Source organism: Antechinus flavipes, chromosome 1 (assembly GCF_016432865.1).
Source record: "Antechinus flavipes isolate AdamAnt ecotype Samford, QLD, Australia chromosome 1, AdamAnt_v2, whole genome shotgun sequence".
NCBI classification, from domain to species: Eukaryota; Metazoa; Chordata; class Mammalia; order Dasyuromorphia; family Dasyuridae; genus Antechinus; species Antechinus flavipes.
The window spans coordinates 203760910-203781950 of NC_067398.1; positions in this window are offsets into that span (position 1 = coordinate 203760910).

Sequence of the window (21041 nt, forward strand, 5' to 3'; positions counted from 1 at the left end):
AAATAACTTACCCAGCGAGATTGAGCATCTTTTTCCAGGGAAGAAGATGGACATTCAACGAAATAAGCGAATTTCATCTATTTCTGATGAAAAAGCCAGAACTTAACAAAAAATTTGATCTACAAGCACAGAACTCAAGAGAAATCTAAAAAGGTAAAGATTAATCTTGGGAACTATATTTCGGCTGTAAAGATGTATAAAGAATACATGTATACCTTGTTCTAGAAACTAGTTGAGGAAAGGACATTGTACTAGAAAAAAGGGAAAGTGGGGGTACTACATTTCATGAAGAGGCAAAGAAAACCTAGTATATCTGAGAGAAAGAATGGAAAGGAATGAAAATAGTGAGTATTTTACTGCTTTCAGAATTGGCAGTAAGAGAAGAATTTTAGACATATTCAATCTATGGTGAAACTTCTCCCACCTCATTGAAAAGTGAGAAGGGAAAAGTGAAAAAGGAAGGAATAAGCTAAGTGGAAGGGAATACGGTAACTGGGAGGGAAAGGGGTAAGTTGGGGGGGGGAACTCTAAGGGGAGGGCAGGGATACTGAAAAAGGGAGGGCTGTGAGAAGCAAGGGGAGCTCACAAGCTTAATACTGGGAAGGGGGGTAAGGGAGGGGGTAAGGGAGTAAGAAGGGAGAAAAGCATAAACCGGGGTTAACAAGATGGCAAGTAATACAGAATTGGTCATTTTAACCATAAATGTGAACGGGGTAAACTCCTCTATAAAGAGGAAGCGGTTAGCAGAATGGATTAAAAGCCAGAATCCTACAATATGTTGTATACAGGAAACACACCTGAAGCGGGGTGATACATGCAGGTTAAAGGTAAAAGGTTGGAGCAAAATCTACTATGCTTCAGGTGAAGCCAAAAAAGCAGGGGTAGCCATCCTGATCTCAGATCAAGCTAAAGCAAAAATTGATCTAATCAAAAGAGATAAGGAAGGGCACTATATCTTGCTAAAGGGTAGAATGAATAATGAAGAAGTATCTATATTAAATATATATGCACCAAGTAGTGTAGCATCTAAATTCCTAAAAGAGAAATTAAGAGAGCTGCAAGAAGAAATAGACAGTAAAACTATAATAGTGGGAGATCTCAACCTTGCACTCTCAGAATTAGATAAATCAAACCACAAAATAAATAAGAAAGAAGTCAAAGAGATAAATAGAATACTAGAAAAATTAGATATGATAGATCTCTGGAGAAAATGTAATGGGGACAGAAAGGAGTACACCTTCTTTTCAGCAGTTCATGGAACTTATACAAAAATTGATCATATATTAGGACATAAAAACCTCAAACTCAAATGCAGTAAGGCAGAAATAGTGAATGCATCCTTTTCAGACCATGATGCATTGAAAATTACATTCAATAAAAAGCCACAGGAAAGTAGACCAAAAAATAATTGGAAACTAAATAATCTCATACTAAAGAATGATTGGGTGAAACAGCAAATTATAGACATAATTAATAACTTCATCCAAGAAAATGATAATAATGAGACATCATACCAAAATGTATGGGATGCAGCCAAAGCGGTAATAAGGGGAAATCTCATATCTCTAGAGGCCTATTTGTATAAAATAGAGAAAGAGAAGGTCAATGAATTGGGCTTGCAACTAAAAATGCTAGAAAAGGAACAAATTAAAAACCCCCAATCAAACACTAAACTTGAAATTCAAAAAATAAAAGGAGAGATCAATAAAATTGAAAGTAAAAAAACTATTGAATTGATTAATAAAACTAAGAGTTGGTTCTATGAAAAAACCAACAAAATAGACAAACCCTTAGTAAATCTGATTAAAAAAAGGAAAGAGGAAAATCAAATTGTTAGTCTTAAAAATGAAAAGGGAGAACTCACCACTAACGAAGAGGAAATTAGAGCAATAATTAGGAGTTACTTTGCCCAACTTTACGCCAATAAATTCGACAACTTAAATGAAATAGAAGAATACCTCCAAAAATATAGCTTACCTAAACTAACAGAGGAAGAAGTAAATATCCTAAACACTCCTATCTCAGAAAAAGAAATAGAACAAACTATCAATCAACTCCCTAAGCAAAAAACCCCAGGACCAGATGGATTTACATCTGAATTCTATCAAACATTTAAAGATCAATTAACTCCAATGCTAAATAAACTATTTGAAGAAGTAGGGATTGAAGGAGTCCTACCAAACTCCTTTTATGACACAGATATGGTACTGATACCTAAACCAGGTAGGCTGAAAACAGAGAAAGAAAATTATAGACCAATCTCCCTAATGAATATTGATGCTAAAATCTTAAATAAAATATTAGCAAAAAGATTACAGAAAATCATCCCCAGGATAATACACTATGACCAAGTAGGATTTATACCAGGAATGCAGGGCTGGTTCAATATTAGGAAAACTATTAACATAATTGACTATATCAACAACCAACCAAACAAAAACCATATGATCATTTCAATAGATGCAGAAAAAGCATTTGATAAAATCCAACAGCCATTCCTAATAAAAACACTTGAGAGCATAGGAATAAAAGGACTTTTCCTTAAAATAGTTAGGAGCATATATTTTAAACCTTCAGTAAGCATCATATGCAATGGGGAAAAACTGGAACCTTTCCCGGTAAGATCTGGAGTGAAGCAAGGTTGCCCACTATCACCATTATTATTCAATATTGTATTAGAAACACTGGCCTCTGCAATAAGAGTCGAGAAAGAGATTAAAGGAATTAGAGTAGGCAATGAGGAAACCAAACTATCACTCTTTGCAGATGATATGATGGTATACCTAGAAAACCCCAGAGATTCTACTAAAAAGCTATTAGAAATAATTCATAATTTTAGCAAAGTAGCAGGATACAAAATAAATCCCCATAAATCCTCAGCATTCTTATACACCACCAACAAAATCCAAGAGCAAGAGATACAAAGAGAAATTCCATTCAAAATAACTGTTGATAGCATAAAATATTTGGGAATCTACCTACCAAAGGAAAGTCAGGAATTATATGAGCAAAATTACAAAAAAGTTTTCACACAAATAAAGTCAGACTTAAATAATTGGAAAAATATTAAGTGCTCTTGGATAGGCCGAGCAAATATAATAAAGATGACAATACTCCCTAAACTAATCTATTTATTTAGTGCTATACCAATCAGACTTCCAAGAAAATATTTTAATGATTTAGAAAAAATAACAACAAAATTCATATGGAACAATAAAAAGTCGAGAATCTCAAGGGAATTAATGAAAAAAAAATCAAATGAAGGTGGTCTAGCTGTACCTGATCTAAAATTATATTATAAAGCAGCAGTCACCAAAACCATCTGGTATTGGCTTAGAAATAGATTAGTTGATCAGTGGAAAAGGTTAGGTTCACAAGACAGAATAGTCAACTATAGCAATCTAGTGTTTGACAAACCCAAAGATTCTAAATTTTGGGATAAGATTTCATTATTTGATAAAAACTGCTGGGATAACTGGAAATTAGTATGGCAGAAATTAGGCAAGGACCCACACTTAACACCACATACCAAGATAAGATCAAAATGGGTCCATGACCTAGGCATAAAGAACGAGATTATAAATAAATTAGAGGAACATAGGATAGTTTATCTCTCAGACTTGTGGAGGAGAAAGAAATTTGTGACCAAAGATGAACTAGAGACCATTACCAATCACAAAATAGAAAATTTTGATTATATCAAATTAAAAAGCCTTTGTACAAACAGAACGAATGCAAACAAGATTAGTAGGGAAGTAACTAACTGGGAAAACATCTTTACAATTAAAGGTTCTGATAAAGGCCTCATTTCCAAAATATATAGAGAACTGACTCAAATTTATAAAAAATCAAGCCATTCTCCAATTGATAAATGGTCAAAGGATATGAACAGACAATTTTCAGATGAAGAAATTGAAACTATTACCACTCACATGAAAGAGTGTTCCAAATCACTATTGATCAGAGAAATGCAAATTAAGACAACTCTGAGATATCACTACACTCCTGTCAGATTGGCTAAGATGACAGGAAAAAACAATGATGAATGTTGGAGGGGATGCGGGAAAACGGGGACATTGATGCATTGTTGGTGGAGTTGTGAACGAATCCAGCCATTCTGGAGAGCGATCTGGAATTATGCCCAAAAAGTTATCAAACTGTGCATACCCTTTGATCCAACAGTGTTTCTATTGGGCTTATACCCCAAAGAGATACTAAAAAAGGGAAGGGGACCTGTATGTGCCAAAATGTTTGTAGCAGCCCTGTTTGTAGTGGCTAGAAACTGGAAAATGAATGGATGCCCATCAATTGGAGAATGGCTGGGTAAATTGTGGTATATGAATGTTATGGAATATTATTGCTCTGTAAGGAATGACCAGCAGGATGAATACAGAGAGGCTTGGAGAGACCTACATGGACTGATGCTAAGTGAGATGAGCAGAACCAGGAGATCATTATACACTTCGACAACGATATTGTATGAGGATGTATTCTGATGGAAGTGGATTTCTCTGACAAAGAGACTTAACTGAGTTTCATTGGAGAAATGATGGACAGAAACAGCTACACCCAAAGAAGGAATACTGGGAAATGAATGTGAACTATTTGCATTTTTGATTTTCTTCCCGAGTTATTTTTACCTTCTGAATCCAATTCTCCCTGTGCAACAAGAGAACTGTTTGGTTCTGCAAATATGTATTGTATCTAGGATATACTGCAACATGTTTAGCATATATAGGACTGCTTGCCATCCTGGGGGGGGGGAGGAGGGAGGGAGGGGAAAAAAACGAAACATAAGTGATTGCAAGGGATAATGTCGTGTAGAAATTATCCTGGCATGGATTCTGTCAATGCGAAGTTATTATTAAATAAAATAAAATTTATTATAAAAAAAAAAAAAAAGAATTAACTCTAGAACCCCGAGGGAGGGGGTAGATAGTAACTTCCTCTGTGAATCAGACCTGAAAGTGGAAGTGGGGATTTGGAGAACAAACCCAGAGCTTACATTACAGGAATAATATTAGGAGCAGTAACTAAATTGGGTAAAAATTAGTTTATCTTCTTTATTCTTAAAAAAAACACTTTAATAAAGCTTGAAAAAATAGTAACTAAAGGATATTGTTGAGAACCATAAGGAGGAGTGGTGACTCTATGGCCCCACAATCAGCCATTTTGTGATACATTTGTGATAATCTTGATGTAGGGGAAGAGAGGGGGGGGGAGATTGATTAGCAAATAGTTATCAAGAAATAGTCTGTTTAGAAGTAGAATGATAACCTAAATGACCTCTTCAGGTTCCTTATAAATTATAATATGGCATCAAAGTAAAAATTGCCTTTTTAGGACTCTCATAGCACTGCCTGAAAGAAAGGTATGCCTTCAGTTTTCATAACACAGGTCCAGATCAATATTCTCCTGTTATCATGACAACATAGTGAATTAACAGATTTTTCTTATTATAAGTGTATTATGTGTGTTGACATGTATAATGCATCATGAACACGTATAATATGTACACATATTTGTGTAAACATGTGTATATATATGCGTGTTTCTATTTATGTATAATGTAATTAGGAGATTAAATTTTAAGAAATCATGTTCTTTCTTACTGGCTGAAGAAACTGATTCATTGCTTTCAGCCTCTGGGAATCAAGGAAGATGCTTGCTGGAACACTGTTTGCTTGGACATGGATGAGAGATTTTACTCACTGTGATGGTAATGAAGGTAATGAAGGTTTTTTTTTTTTTTTTTGCTTTCCACCTGTTCCTAAGAACCATGATTGTTGTAACAATAAAGCTATGCTAAAAGAAAACACAAGATAAAACATACAAATTGGTGTATTTTGTTATTCCTAATTTTTAAAATTTGTAATAATTAATGCTCATGTAATATGTTTAAGTGAATATACTATACAACTATCTAAGTGACTGAATAAAATTTATAAATGAAATTTGAAAGAACTATTAAGAATTCTATTTTAGGGTGTTTTTCAGAAGGTGTTCGATGAATTCTTTCAAAGCCTATTTTCCTTCCAGTTCTATTATTTCTGGGCAGTTCTCTTTGATGGTTTCCTGTAAAATAGTATCTAGGCTCTTTTATTCATCATAATTTTTGGGTAGTCCAATGATCCTCAGATTATCTCTCCTAGATTTATTTTCCAGGTCTGTTGTTTTTCCAAGTAAGTATTTGACATTTTTTCCCCCCAATCTTTCATTTTTTTGGTTTGCTTGACTGATTCTTGATGTCTCAATGAATCAGTCATTTCTATTTGTTCAGTTCTGATTTTTAGTGAGTTATTTTCTTCATTAGCTTTTTAAACTTCTTTTTGTATATGTTCAATTGAGTTTTTAAATGCATTGTTTTGCTCTATGGAATTTTTTTTTCCATTTCACTAATTTTTTTATTGAGTTATTTTCTTTTTCCAATTCACAAATTCTGTGTCCCTGTACTTCTTGGAAGTTTTTTACCTTTTCCAATTAACATTTCAGGAAGTTGTTGCTCTCTTGCATAGCTTCTCTTTCCTTTCCCCATTTTTCTTCTAGTTCTCTTTTAAGGTTTTTAATAGTCTCTTCTAGGAGAGCCTTTTGTATTGGGGACCAACAATTATCTGGAGACTGTCTGTTATTAGTTTCTTCAGGGTTGAAAAGCTGTTCTCTTTCTGTATAGAAACTATCAATTGTTCTTTTGATTTTTTTACTCATTTTGTTAAAACCTGTAGGGTCTGCCTTCAGAGCCAGGAGGTTACCAGCTTCCTCTGCAGAGCAGTGAAAGGTGTATGGACTGATAGCTGTCCTGCTAGCTGGCTACAAAAAGCATCGAGGTACTGGCGTGCTCTGGGAAAGAGTTCCCCACCCAGAAGTAACTCAGACCTGCACGGCTGAGCTGGGAAAGTGCCCTGCAAAGAACTCCCGCTGTGTGGGATAAAGATCTGGCCCTGGGGCTAGATAATGAGCAGTGAGAGTTTCACTATCCCAAGCCTAAGCCCACCCTGGGGCTGTGGGTATTAGCATATGAGCAGTGAATGGCCCTGCAGGGAACTGAAGTGTTTCTGCCCCTGGAAGCACAGTCCTGATGGGGAAGTTCTATTGCCCCAGGCCAAGCCTCACTCTGTGCAGATTAGAGGTTGCCCCAGGCTGTGCTCCCTACCATGCAGATTTGTACCTGCCTGAACTTCAGGATGTGGCTGTAGGTCTGTGTTACAGTCTGCTGGAGTCACTTCTGGGTTTGAGTGGTTAAAGCCAGATCTTATTAAGTTCAAGCATTTTTTAGAGTACCCTCTGTTTTAGGCTTTAATTTCTCTGTCAATTTACTGCTTTGTAGTCAAGGCAGAGCAGTTAGCCTATAGCAGAGTCATCTCTATAACTTCTCTAGCCACAGAGATCACCCCACCCTGGTCTGCTCAGGACACTAGCCTCTCACTGTCTGTACTAGTCTGTTCCTGGCCCCTCAGGACAAACCTTTCCTGGTGATCTTCCAGATTATCTTCTGCTGGTAAGTTGTATGCTTCTAATCTTCATGAATTTAAAGTTTGAGGCTGAATTAAATAGTTGTTTGAGGGAATAAGAGGAGCTTAGAAAGTCATGTGTGCCTTCTCTGCCATCTTGGCTCAGTTCCCCTATTATTAATTCTAGTAATGGTATATGAAAACTTGCACATTCTAGCTGCTGGTGTATGTGTATGTGTATGTGTCATAACTACAGTTTCTAGTTCACAGTAGGTGTTAAAAAATTTTCATTTATTGACTCAATGATCTGAATTTATCTATTGACAAATAAGTTACAGATATGTTGTTGTTAATATTGCTGCTATGTCTGACCAATCTTTCTTTCTAGGTCTCAAGAAGCCCCCTCCAACCTAAAGCATACAAACTAAATTCAAATTCCTTTCAACTACTATTTCCTTCTGCGAAATAATTGCCTTAAATTATTCTAAAAAAGAAGGAAATAAGCATTTATTACAAACTTGTTAGGTGCTAGGTATATGGGCAAATCTTATCTAATTTGATCTTTGCAACAATCTTGAAATGTAGTTGTCATTATTATTTCCAGTTTACATTTGAGGAAACTGAGGCAAATGGATATTAAATATCTACCCCAAGGTTTCACAGGTTTTGTGATAATAATTGACTCAGGTCTTCCAGACTTCAGAGTAAGTTTAACTGTCTCCATTACAACACCATTATTACCCTAAACCACATTCCAACAACACATATGCATGTACAATACATATACAAACAACAATGTGTACCTATATATGTGTATTTATGTGAGTGTACACACATATATTTTAGTGTGAGGGGGTATGAAATTTCTTAATTCTCTTCCATTTTCACATCTCTCTGAAGTCTTTGGCATAGTTGATTACTTTCTTCCTTTAGAAGTTATTTTCTCTCTAAGTTTTCATGATCCTATTTTCTTCAGTCTGGTCAGTCCTTAGTCTCCTTCCCTGGATCTCCTACATCATGCATAATTTTAATTCACTTAGTAATCACAGTGGATAAAATTCCAGGCCAATAGGGAGAAACACTTATCATCTTCAGCTCTAATTTGGCCTCAGACATTCAGTTAACTCTGTTTGCCTTTGATCTTATCTGTAAAATGAGTTGGAGAAAGAAATGGCAAATCACTTCAATATCTTTACCAAGAAAACCCCAAATGGAATCACAGAGTTGGATATAACCTAAAAATAAAAACAATTCATCACTACCTTGCATTATATCATGTAGATTATTCTAAAATCAATTTCTTCATGCATAACATTTTTCCTGACCTCCATTCTTACATTTCCAACCAACTAGTAATTTTGAATTGGATGTCATACACATTTTAAACTCAAACTATACAAAATATTCAAAACTTTATCCCCAAATCCTTTCCTCTTCCTAACTTTCTGTGAATATTTGTTAGCATATTATTTAGTTCACTACAGATTGAGATCCTTGAGAGCAAGGATTTCTTTTTTTTTCTTTTTTTAATGTTCCCAACACTCATTACAGCACCTAGAATATAGTAGGTGAATAATAAATGCTTATTCATTTGACGTAACATATAAAATACAATTAAATATGCAAACATCATCATGGAGTATACATGAGAATTTGCTATTAAAATACCAGAAGTTGTATTACTCTTTATCGTTAGGAAGTATAGATATGATCAGAGAGAGGTGAGGCTCCAGAACTTTATAAACTTAAACTGTTCTCTGTATAATATAACTGATTAAAAATAGATCATGTTCTATTACATTGGATAGAGGTCATAATTGACAACTGTATTCCAGTCACATCTAAGGCAAATTTCCTTTTAGAGATATTTCCAAAATTGATCGTTTTATCCTAAATGGGGTAGGAAACTTGGAGGGAGAAGCATGGTATGGATAATTACTGCTCATATATCTATCTTCATGATCTGGGAAATTCTTAAAGTATTTGGGGGTATATGTAGGAACAAAGGGCTCAGTGACTCTTGTGAGTCCAGATAGCATCTCTGACATATCAGCATTGATTGAAACCAAATCCACTCTATTAAAAATATGAGTGTACTAATTCAGACAGCATGATGAGAATTGATATATAATCATTCACATTTTCTCTTCAAAATCTCATTGAAAAATAGAAATTAATCATGACAAATACATAAAAGGAGAAATAGATTCATAAAATCTAGATTTTAATGTACCAATGTACTGAAAGATTCATTGGAACAAGAAACTCATGAAAAGATGGGTATTGTCTCATTGATATTTCATCCTAGATATTGCAATTACTCATATTTTTAATAGAGAGATGTCAAAAGATAGTACTCAGAAACCATTTGAATGAACCAGTGGTTAAAGACATCAAAACAGAGTTCAGTATTTCTGTGAATTTCTGATAGAGAGAGAATTAAAAAAAAACTCAAAACATCTATTATTTGGCATTTTGTAGATATTGAACAAGGGAATTAGAAAGAATCAATATATTATCAGTATATTAAAACTTATGTTTTCTGGTAGATGACTTACAACACAGGAAGAATTAATATCAAGATGGGTAATTCAATTTGAATTGCACTGAGAATTTAAGACTAATACCTAGAGCTAAATTTAAGTTATGAAAAACAATAATTAATTGCCACATACCTAGACCAGTGCCATATTGGATCTAAGTATCAGATAAGTTGCTACATTGAGTTTAGTATATTGGCAAGGAAACATTAATACGCTTGTTTTTTTTTTTTTTTTTCCTATTTTCCATATGGCTATAAAGCTATACTGATACCTATAGAAGATATGAGAGCTTTTTATATGGGTCATAGTCTAATGAAAGTATAACTGAGAATTTAAGAATCATACAACACTGCGAGTCATTAGAAAAAGTTAACTTTGTTGTGTTGACCCAATTGTCTATACATATCATTCATTGAAGAATGACAGAATAATTGGATTGTGAAATTTTATGAAATGACATAAGACATGAAGCAAGGATTTGGAACTCTGCCCAAAATGTCATCAAATTGTGCATATTCTTTGATCCAGCAGTGTTTCTACTGGGATTATATCCCAAAGAAATCTTAAAGAAGGGAAAGGAACCTGTATGTACAAGAATGTTTGTGGCAGATCTCTTTGTAGTGGCCAGAAATTGGAAACTGAATGGATGTCCATCAATTGGAGAATGGATGAATAAACTGTGATATATGAATATTATAGAATATTATTGTTCAGTAAGAAATTACCAGCAGGATGTTTTCAGAAAGGCCTGGAGAGACTTACATGAACTGATGCTGAGTGAAATGAGCAGGACCAGTAGATCATTATATACTTCAACAACAATACTATATGATAACCAATTCTGATGGTTCTGATGGATCTCCAGCAATGAGATGAACCAAATCAGTTCCAACAGAATGGCAATAAATTGAACCAGCTACACCCAGCTAAAGAACTCTGGGAGATGGCTAAAAACCATTACATAGAATTCCAAGTCCTTATATTTTTGTCCACCTGCATTTTTTTATTTCCTTCACAGGCTAATAGTACAATATTACAAAGTCCGATTCTTTTTGTACAGCAAAATAACTGTTTGGACATGTATACTTATATTGCATTTAATTTATACTTTAACATATCTAACATGTATTGGTCAACCTGCCATCTGAGGGAGGAGATAGTGGGAAGGAGGGGAAAAATTGGAACAAAAGGTTTGGCAATTGTCAATGCTGTGAAATTAACCATGCATATAACTTGCAAATAAAAAGCTATAATAATTTTTAAAAACAGACATGAAGCAAGGAAATAACCTTGGAGATAAAAACTTATCTTTAGACAGCATCTAAATAACCAATAGAAAATCAATGACAGAATGGGAAATGGAATGTTGTTGCCTCAGTTTGTAATTAATTCGACATGTAGTAGGAAGTTGGTGCTTCCTAAAGCAGTTTGATATGTGGCCTTGTTAGAACTTTGCTATGATTTTAATGACTTGGGTGCAGAGAAGGCATTTGAGCTATCAAGAAATAGATTTTACTGGTCAATATGACATTAGATGTTTATAAGAAATATGAAACAAGCCAAATATGTTGAAGAAAAATGCTGTCAAAGCATGTTGCACACTTGGAGAGTATAAGCAGCATGAAATCTAAAGAATTTGTGTTCATAGATTTCCCCCCTTAATCCCCATCTCACGAGGCTCTATTAGAAAAATTCAAAAATGATCTTAAAAGAGTTAGAAGAAAAATGGGCAAAGGAAATGAAACTTTGCAAGAGAGTTTGGAAAAGGAAACACAAAAATTATCTGAAGAATACTCCTTAAAAATAGATTTGACAAGATGAAAAAAGAAAATGACTCCTTGATAAACAGAATTTATGAAATGCAAAAAAAAAAATTCATAGAACAAAACAACTCATTTAAAAATTCAATTGGCCAAATATAAAAGGAGCTAAAAAAAAGGTAACTAAAGAAAATAATTTGCTAAAAATTAGAACTGAACAAATGGAAATGAATGACTCAACAAGACATTAAGAATCATTCAAACAAAATCAAAAAAATGAAGAAAAATAGAAGAAAATGTAAAATACTTCACTGGAAAAACAACTGACTTGGAAAATAGATTTAGGAAAGATAATCTAAGCATTATTGGATTTCCTGAAAACCATGATGAAGAAAAAACCCTAAACATTATATTTCAGGAAATCATCAAGGAAAATTGCCCTGATATCCTAGAATCATAAGGTAAAATAGTCATTGAAAGAATTCATTGAACATCTCAGGAGACCTGAAAACAAAAACTCCAAGGAATATTGTAGCTAAATACCAGAATTATAGGACCAAGGAAAAAATATTGCAAGCAGCCAGAAAGAAACAATTCAAAATATCAAGGAGCTATATTCAGGATTACCCAAGACCTAGAAGCTTTCACCTAAAAGGATCAAAGGTCCTGAAATCTGATACTCTGAAAGGCAAAAGAACTTGGATTGTAGCCAAGAATTAACTATCCAGCTAACTGGCATTATCTTTCAGGGAAGAAGATAGACATTGAGTAATACAGGTGAATTCCTTTATTTCTGATGAAAATACCAGAGCTGAACAAAAAAAAAAAATGATCTCCAAAAGTTCAAAAGAACTTAAGAGAAGTACAAAAAGATAAAAATGAAAGATCTTTTGAGAACTTTATGTTATGGGTATACTTAGAGAATACAGGTGTAATTTTATTTTACTGTGATAATATATTAAAAAAGTAGAAGAGGAGTAAAATGGAGGTAAAATTAGGGAAATTATATCTCATGAAGAGACAAAAATGACCTATTATAATTGAAGTAAAGAAGAGAGGAGGATGAACATTTTGTAAATCTTACTCTCATCAGATTTGGCTCAAAGTGAGAATAATATTAGACATATTTGGTTTCACAGAGAAACTTGTCTCACCTTATACAAAAGTGGGAGAGGAAAGGGGAAAGAAAAGGGAAGACTAATAGAAGAGAAAACAGAAGTAGTAGGGACAACTACAGACAACAACAGAATTGTTTGAGGGAGATGTTGGTCAGGTGTTGGGGAGGAGGGAAAGGGGGAAAGGAAAAAGAAAAGCATAAGTTGGGGGTAAATAAGATAGTGGGAAGTAGGAAACTAGTCATTTTAACTGTGAATGTGATTGTGAATGGGATGAACATTCCAATAAAATGGAAGCTGATTACAGACTGGATTAAAAGCCAGAATCGTACAATATGCTATTCATAATAATATTTTGTCAATGAATTTGTGCTTTGAAGTCTCAGAGAAAAGAGAACACAAAGAAATTCACAATTGGCCCATTTATCAGATGAAAGTTAAGTTACTGATCCAGCAGTACTACAAATTAATCTATTTCCCAATGAAATAATAAAAAAGGGAAAAGAACCCACATGGTAAAAAAAAAATGTTTGTAGCAGCTCTTTTTGTGGTGTCAAAGAACTTGAAACTAAGCAGATGTCTATCAATTGGGAAATGGTTGCATAAATTGGTTATATGAAATTAGTGGAATATTATTATTATTCTACAAAAATTGATAAAAAATACTAATCTTAGCTATACCCTGGATAGGGGCAGAGCTAAGATTTCAGAGGGTAGACAGGTTGTTATTTGAGCTCCTGTTGGCATTCCTCAGATCAACACCAGGTCAAGCCTCAGAAATGGTTTTAGAGTGACAGAACTCACAAATATTTGGAATGTAACAAATCTCCAGCAAAATATTTTGAAAGAACTTCAGAAAAGGTCCATTTTAATTGGGCATGGGGAGAATGGAGAGGAGCCCAACTATAGACATATTAGAGGGACCCAGGTAAGTATGGCTTCTGCACACTGGGAAATCTACTGGGAGGCTCTTATTATGCAAAACACAGCAGCACTGGCCACTCTGTCCTGTTGACAAGCCAGTGAATCAGCCGATTAGATGTGAGACATCCAACAAAAATACAAATGCAAATCTCTGAACCCCAGAGTTATGTGGGACATGGCCAAGCCCATCCAGCAGCTGAAGGAAGTTAGCAGCACTGGCCCAGGGCAACCTAAAACCTCTGTGGCCTGAAAAGGTAACTTGGAACAATCTTTCTTTTGACCTAAACGTAGACTTCCACTTCTAAAAAAATGAGTAAAAAATCAAAAATAACTCTGACCATAGATAGCTTTTATGGAAAAAAAGTAAAACAGACCTCAATACCTGAGGATACTAAAAACAAAGAATCTTGAGATGAAGCCCCAGAAGGTGATAAGAGTTGGGCTCCATCTCACAAAGGTTCATTTGAAAGTATTCCAAAAGAATCTTAAAAGAGAGTTAGAAGAAAAATGGAGAAAGGAAATGGAAACTTTACAAGAATTTGGAAAAGGAAACAGAAATTATCTGCAGAAAACTCCTTACAAATAGAATTAACGAAATGGAAAAATCATGTAACTAGTTACAAAATAGATTTTCCAAAAGGAAAAAAATCAAATAACTTTATACAAAACAGATTTGACAAGATGGAAAAAAAAAAAAACAAACCAACAAAGAAATATAAAACTCCTTATAAAATATATTGCAAAAACAAAGCAATTCATTAAAAAACTGAATTTGTGAAATAGAAAAAAAAGTCCAATGAACAAAACACCTCATTTAAAACTTCAATTGGCCAAATACAACAGGACATAAAAAAGCTAACTGAAGAAAACAATTCACTAAAAATTATAATTGAACAAATGGAAGTCAATAACTCAATAAGACTTCAAGAAATAAACAAACCAAAACAGAAAGAAAAAAAATAGAAGAAAATAAAGAAAAAGAAACAATAGAAGAAAATTTCAAAATTTCAAATAACCCATTGGAAAACCAAGTGACCCAGAAAACAAATCTAGGAGAGACAATCTAAGAATTATTGGACTTCCTGGAAGCCATGACCCCCCCAAAAAAAAGAGCCTTGATATCATCTTTCAGGAAATCATCAAGGAAAACTACTCTGATATTCTACATAGGTAAAATAGTCACTGAGAGAATTCAACTTTCTTTTAAAAGTTAAAAAGTTTATATCCCTATATGGGAAGATGATCTGTTTAAATCTAGAGATCTGTATCTCTGTTATGAGTATACTTAGAGGATGCATATATAATTTCATTTTATTATGATAATATAAAAAAGAAACTAGAGGAGGAAAAGGGATTCTACTGGAAGAAGAGGAAGCTAGAGCTAAAAATGGGGTAAATTATGTCTCATGAAGAGGCTAAAAAGACCTATTACAATTGAGAGAACAAAGGAAAGGGAATGGAGATTGAATAAATCTTATTCTCATCAGATTTGGTGCAAAGAGAAAATATCAGACATATTTAGCATCACAGAGAAACTTGCCTCATCCTATCAGAAAGTAGAAGGGAAAAAAAGAAAGGAAAGGGGAAGGATAATATAAGAGAGAACAGAAGTAAAGGGGGAAAGGTATAAAAAAAGGGAGGGCAGTTTCAGGGAGATGGCCGTTAGAAGCAAAATCCTGGGGAGGAGGGAAAAGGAGTAACAAAAAAAAAAAAAAAAAAGAAAGAAATGTATAATATGGGGAAAACAAGATAGTGGGAAATACAGAATTAGTTATTTTAATTGTGAATGTAAATGAATATGAATAAAACAGAAGTGGATAGCAGACTGGATTAAAAGCCAGAATTCTACAATATGTTATTTACAAGAAACACATGTAAAGCAGAGTGATAAATTCAGAGTAAAGATAAAAAGTTGGAGCAGAATCTATTATACTTCAGCTAAAATTAAAAAAAAAAAAAAAAAGCAGTAGTGATCCTGATCTCAGATTAAGCAAAAGTAAAAATAGATCTAATTAAAAGAGATAAAGAAGGAAACTACATTTTGTTAAAGGCTACCATAGATAATGAAGTAATATCAATATTAATCATTTATGCACCAAGTGGTATAGCATCCAAATTCCTAGAGCTGCAAGAGGAATTAGATAATAAAACTACACTAGTGGAGGATCTCAAGCTTGCTGTCTCAGAATTAGAAAAATTGAACCACAAAGAAATTAAGGGATTAAATATAATTCTAGAAAACTTTAGACATGATAGACTTTTGGAAAAAATTGAATCCAGACACAAAATAGTATAATTTTTTTTTCCTCAACAGTACATGGAATCTATACAAAAGTTGACCACGTATTAGGGCCTAAAAATCAAATGGAGCAAGGCAGAAATAATAAATGCTTTTTTTTTTTTTTTTTCAGATCATGATGCAATGAAAATTACATTCAATAAAAGAACGGGGACAAAAGACCAAAATTTAATTGGAAAGTATATTGTCTCCAAAAGATTGAATGGGTGAAACAATAAATCATAGATACAATGAATAATTTTATCCAAAAAAATGATAATGTGACAACATATACAAATATATGGGATGAAGCCAAAGCAGTTCTTAGGGTAAGTTTTATATCTCTAGATGCTCTTTTTATAAAACAGAAAAAAAGAAGCATGCAACCAAATAGCTAGAAAAAGAACAAATTAGAAGACCCACAATTAAATATCAAATTTGACATTCTGAAATAAAAGGGAAGATTAATAAGATTGAAAGTAAAACCTTTGAATTAATAAACAAAAGTATTTGTTGGCTTTATCAAAAAAAAAAAACAAACAAAATAGATAAACCTTTATTTAATTTGCTTAGAAAAAGGAAAAAGGGGGCAGCTAAATCACATAGTGGATAAAGCACTGGCCCTGAAATCAGAAAGATCTAAGTCCAAATCCAAGCCCAGAAACTTAATATGTTCTTGTTGTGTTACCCTTGGCAAGTTACTTAACCCCAATTGGCTCAGCAAAAAAAAAAAAAAAAAAAAACAAAAGGAAAGAGAATCAATTTGTTAGTATTAAACATGAAAAAGAAGAACTTTTCATCAATAAATCTGATAATTTAAGTGAAATGGAGGAGTATTTCCAAAAATATAGACTGAGAGATCCTGAAGAAGAGAAAGGGACCCACATATGCAAAAACGTTTGTGACATTATTATTATTCCTATTATAAGAAAAAGATAATTTATTCCTATACTCTCTAGTGTTTTTAATAGGAATGGGTATTGGATTTTTTCAAATGTTTTTTTCTGTATTTTTTGATATAATCACGTGTTTTTGTTAGTTTGGTTATTGATATAATGAATTATGCTAATAGTTTTCCCAATATTGAACCAACCCTGCATTCTGGTACAAATCCTTCTTGGACATGGTATATTAATCTGGGAATGACTTTCTGTAATCTCTTTGCTAATATTTTATTTAAGATTTTTTCCATTAACATTCATTAGGGAGATTGATTTATAATACTCTTTACCAGATACCAGATACATCCTATCTGGTTTAGGTATCAGTATCCTGTCTGTGTCATAGAAGAAATTTGGTAGGAGTCTCCCTATTTTTTTTCAAATATTTGTATAGTATTGGAGTTGACTATTCTTTAAATGTCTGATAAAATTCACATATAAATCCATCTTGCCCTGGAGATTTTTTTCTTAGGGAGTTGATTATTAGCTTGTGGTATTTCTTTTTCTAAAATGGAACTATTTAAGTAATTTATTTCATCTTCTGTTAATCTGGGCAAACTATATTTTGTAGATATTCCTCCATTTTGCTTAGATTATCAAATTTATTGATATAATTTGGGCAAAATAACTCCTAATTATTGCTCTAATTTCTTCTTTTTTGATAAAAGTTCTCCCTTTTCATTTTTGAAACTGACAATTTGATTTTCCTCTTTCCTTTTTCTAATCATATTGGCTAAAGGTTTATCTGTTTTGTTGTGTTTTTTCATAAAACCAACTTTTAGTTTTATTTATTAATTCAATGCATTTTTACTTTAAATTATATTAATCTCCCCTTTTATTTTTAGAATTTCAAATTTGGTATTTAGTTGAGGGTTTTTAATTTGTACTTTTTCTAGCTTTTTTAGTTGCAAGCCCAATTCACTGATTTTCTCTTTCTCTCTTTTATGCAAGTAAGCATCTAGAAATATAAAATTTCCCTTTATGACCATTTTGTCTACATCCCACAAATTTTGATATGTTGTCTGATTATTGCTGTTCTCTTGGATAAAATTATTGATTGCATCTATGATTTATTATTTCACCCATTCACACTTTTGGATTTGACTATATACTTTCCAATTAATTTTTGGTCTTTTTTTCCCTGTTCTTTTATTGAATGTAATTTTCATTGAATATGATCTGAAAAAAAATGTGTCTACTCTTTCTGCCTTTCTACATTTGGTTTAGAGGTCTTTATGCCCTAATATATGGTCAATTTTCGCATCAGTTCCATGAACTGAAAAAAAAAGTGTACTCCTTTCTGTATCCTTTCAATTTTCTCCAAAGATGTATCATACAACACTTTTCTAATATTCTATTTCTTCTTGCCTATTGATTTTGTATTTTGATTTATCTAGTTCTGAGGGACCAAAGTTGAAAACTCCCCACAATTATAGTTTTGCTATCTATTTCTTCTTGCATCTCTTAACTTCTCCTTTAAAAATTTAGATGCTATACAACTTGGTGCATATATGCTTAGTATTGATATTACTTCATGGTAACATGATCCCTTTTTGCAAGATAAAGTTTCCTTCCTTTTCTTTTAACTTTATATTTATTTATGTTCCAGTCTTTTACCTTTACTCTGTATGTATCATTCTACTTTAAATATGTTTCTTATAAACAATATATTGTAGGATTCTGGTTTTTAATCCAGTCTGCTATAAACTTCCATTTTGTGGGAGAGGTCACCCCATTCATGTTTACAATTAAAATGATTAATTCTGTATTTCTTGTCATCTTATGTAGCCCTAAATTATGCTTTTCTCTTTCTTTTTCCCCGTTATTGTTTTATTTGCATATTTCCATCTCAATCCAAAAGTATCCCATCTCTAATTCCTTTCTTTAACTAATATCTCTTGTAGTAGGACAGAGGAGAATAAAATTGTGCTGGAGGTGCTAATGGAATCACTGCTCCTCTTGGTCCTTCTTCTCCTGCTTCATAAGGCAGTGTTGAGAGAGAGGTCAGAGGATGAGGAAGTGGAGGATACCCCAAAGGTCACATATATAGGCATAGGTGGAAGTGAAAGCAGGCTGAGAAATGGAGAAGCACCACACCCCTCAAACTTCAAAGAACAATTCCCAGCGTTATCCTGCTCTGTAATCTTGGAGCAATGGACACCATTCCCCTTCTTTTTTTTTTTTTTTTTCATCTCACACTTTCTTGTTTGACATCCTAGGCTACAAGCTTTCTTTTTCTTATATGTGGGATTTCTTTTTTTTTTTTCAAATTGTTTTATTAAAGCTTTTTATTTTTCAAAACATATGCATGGATAATACTTTTACATTAATCCTTGCAAAGCCTTGTGTTTCAATTTTCCCCCTTCTGCCATCCCTTTTCCTAGATGGCAAGTAGTACAATATTTCTTAAACATGGTAGAAGCATATATGAAATTCAGTATACATATAAATATTTACAGAATTATCTTTCTGCACAAGAAAAATCAAATCAAACCAGAGAAAATGAGAACAAAAATAAGATGCAAGCTAACAACAAAAAGAATGGAAATGCTATAGTGTAAGCAACACTCAGTTCCCAATACATGCATATATGTTGAAAATATATGCATGTATTTTGAAAATAAAAAAAGAAAAGCATTTAAAAAATTAAAAATGATTAAATTAAGGAGTGAGAGGAATGTGTTCGGTCAGAGGGATGCAAATTATTTGTCATAAAAGGGAAAAGAAAAAGTTTTTATAGTGGAGGAGAATAAGGTGAGAAGAGGGTTAGAGAAACTTACTATCAACAGAATTGGCTCAAAGAGGAAATAACATACATGCAAAATCTCACTGAGGAAAATAATTCCTTTAAAATAGAATTTAGCAAATGGAAGGCAATAATTTTATAATAAATCAAGATATAATAAAGCAAACCCCCAAAATGGAAAATAATAGAAAGAAACATGAAATAACTCATTGGAAATACAACTGCCTTGGAAAATAGATCAAGAAAAGATAATTTAAAAATTATTGGTCTTCCTGAAAATAGTGATCAAAAGAAGAGAGAGAGAGAGAGAAAGAGAGAGAGAGAGAGAGAGAGAGAGAGAGAGAGAGAGAGAGAGAGAGACTAAATATTATCTTTCAAGAAATTATCAAGGAAAACTGTCTTGATGTTCGAGTATCAAAGGGCAAAATAGAAATTGAAACAATCCACCAATCAATCACCTTCTGAAAATGATTCTCAAATGGAAACTGGAGGGCTTAAAGGCTTAGAATATGATATTCCAGAGAGCAATGGGGTTAGGACTATAACTAAGAATCATCTACCCATTAGAAAAGGTAGTCATTCAATGAAATAGAAGATTTTCAAACATTTGTGATAAAACAACCAGAGCTGAATGGAAAAATCTGATTTTCAAATAAAGGATTCTGAAGAAGTTTTAGGAGGTAATGAGGAAAGTGATATCATAAGGGACTTCAAGTTTATCTGTTAACATTCCTACATGGGAAGATAAAACTTGTAACTCATTAGAACTTTCTCATTTTGATAACATTTAAAAGGAGTATATATAGACAGAGGACACAGGTGTGATTTGATTATGAGGGAATAATATCTTTTTTTTTTTTTAATGATGAACAATTATGAGGTACATGGTTCATTTCAACAATAAAGTGATTCAGGCCAGTTCCAATGGACTTATGATGTAGAGAGCCATATGCATCCAGAGAGATAACTTTGGAAACTAAGGGTGATATCACAATATAGAATTTTCACCTTTTTTGTTGTTGTTTGCTGGCTTTTTGTTTTCTTTTTCAATTTTCCCTTTTGGATCTGATTTCTCTTGTGATAATTGTAGAAATATGTATAAAAGAATTGCACATGCTTAACACATATCGGATTCCTTGTTGTCTAGGGGAGAAGTGCGATATGGAAGAAGGGAAAAAAATTGGAACACAAGTTTTTTCAAGGATGAATATTGAAAACTCTCTTTGCATGTAGTTTGAAAAGGGGAAGGGGAGAAGTCAAATGATGCAAATTATCTGCCATATGAA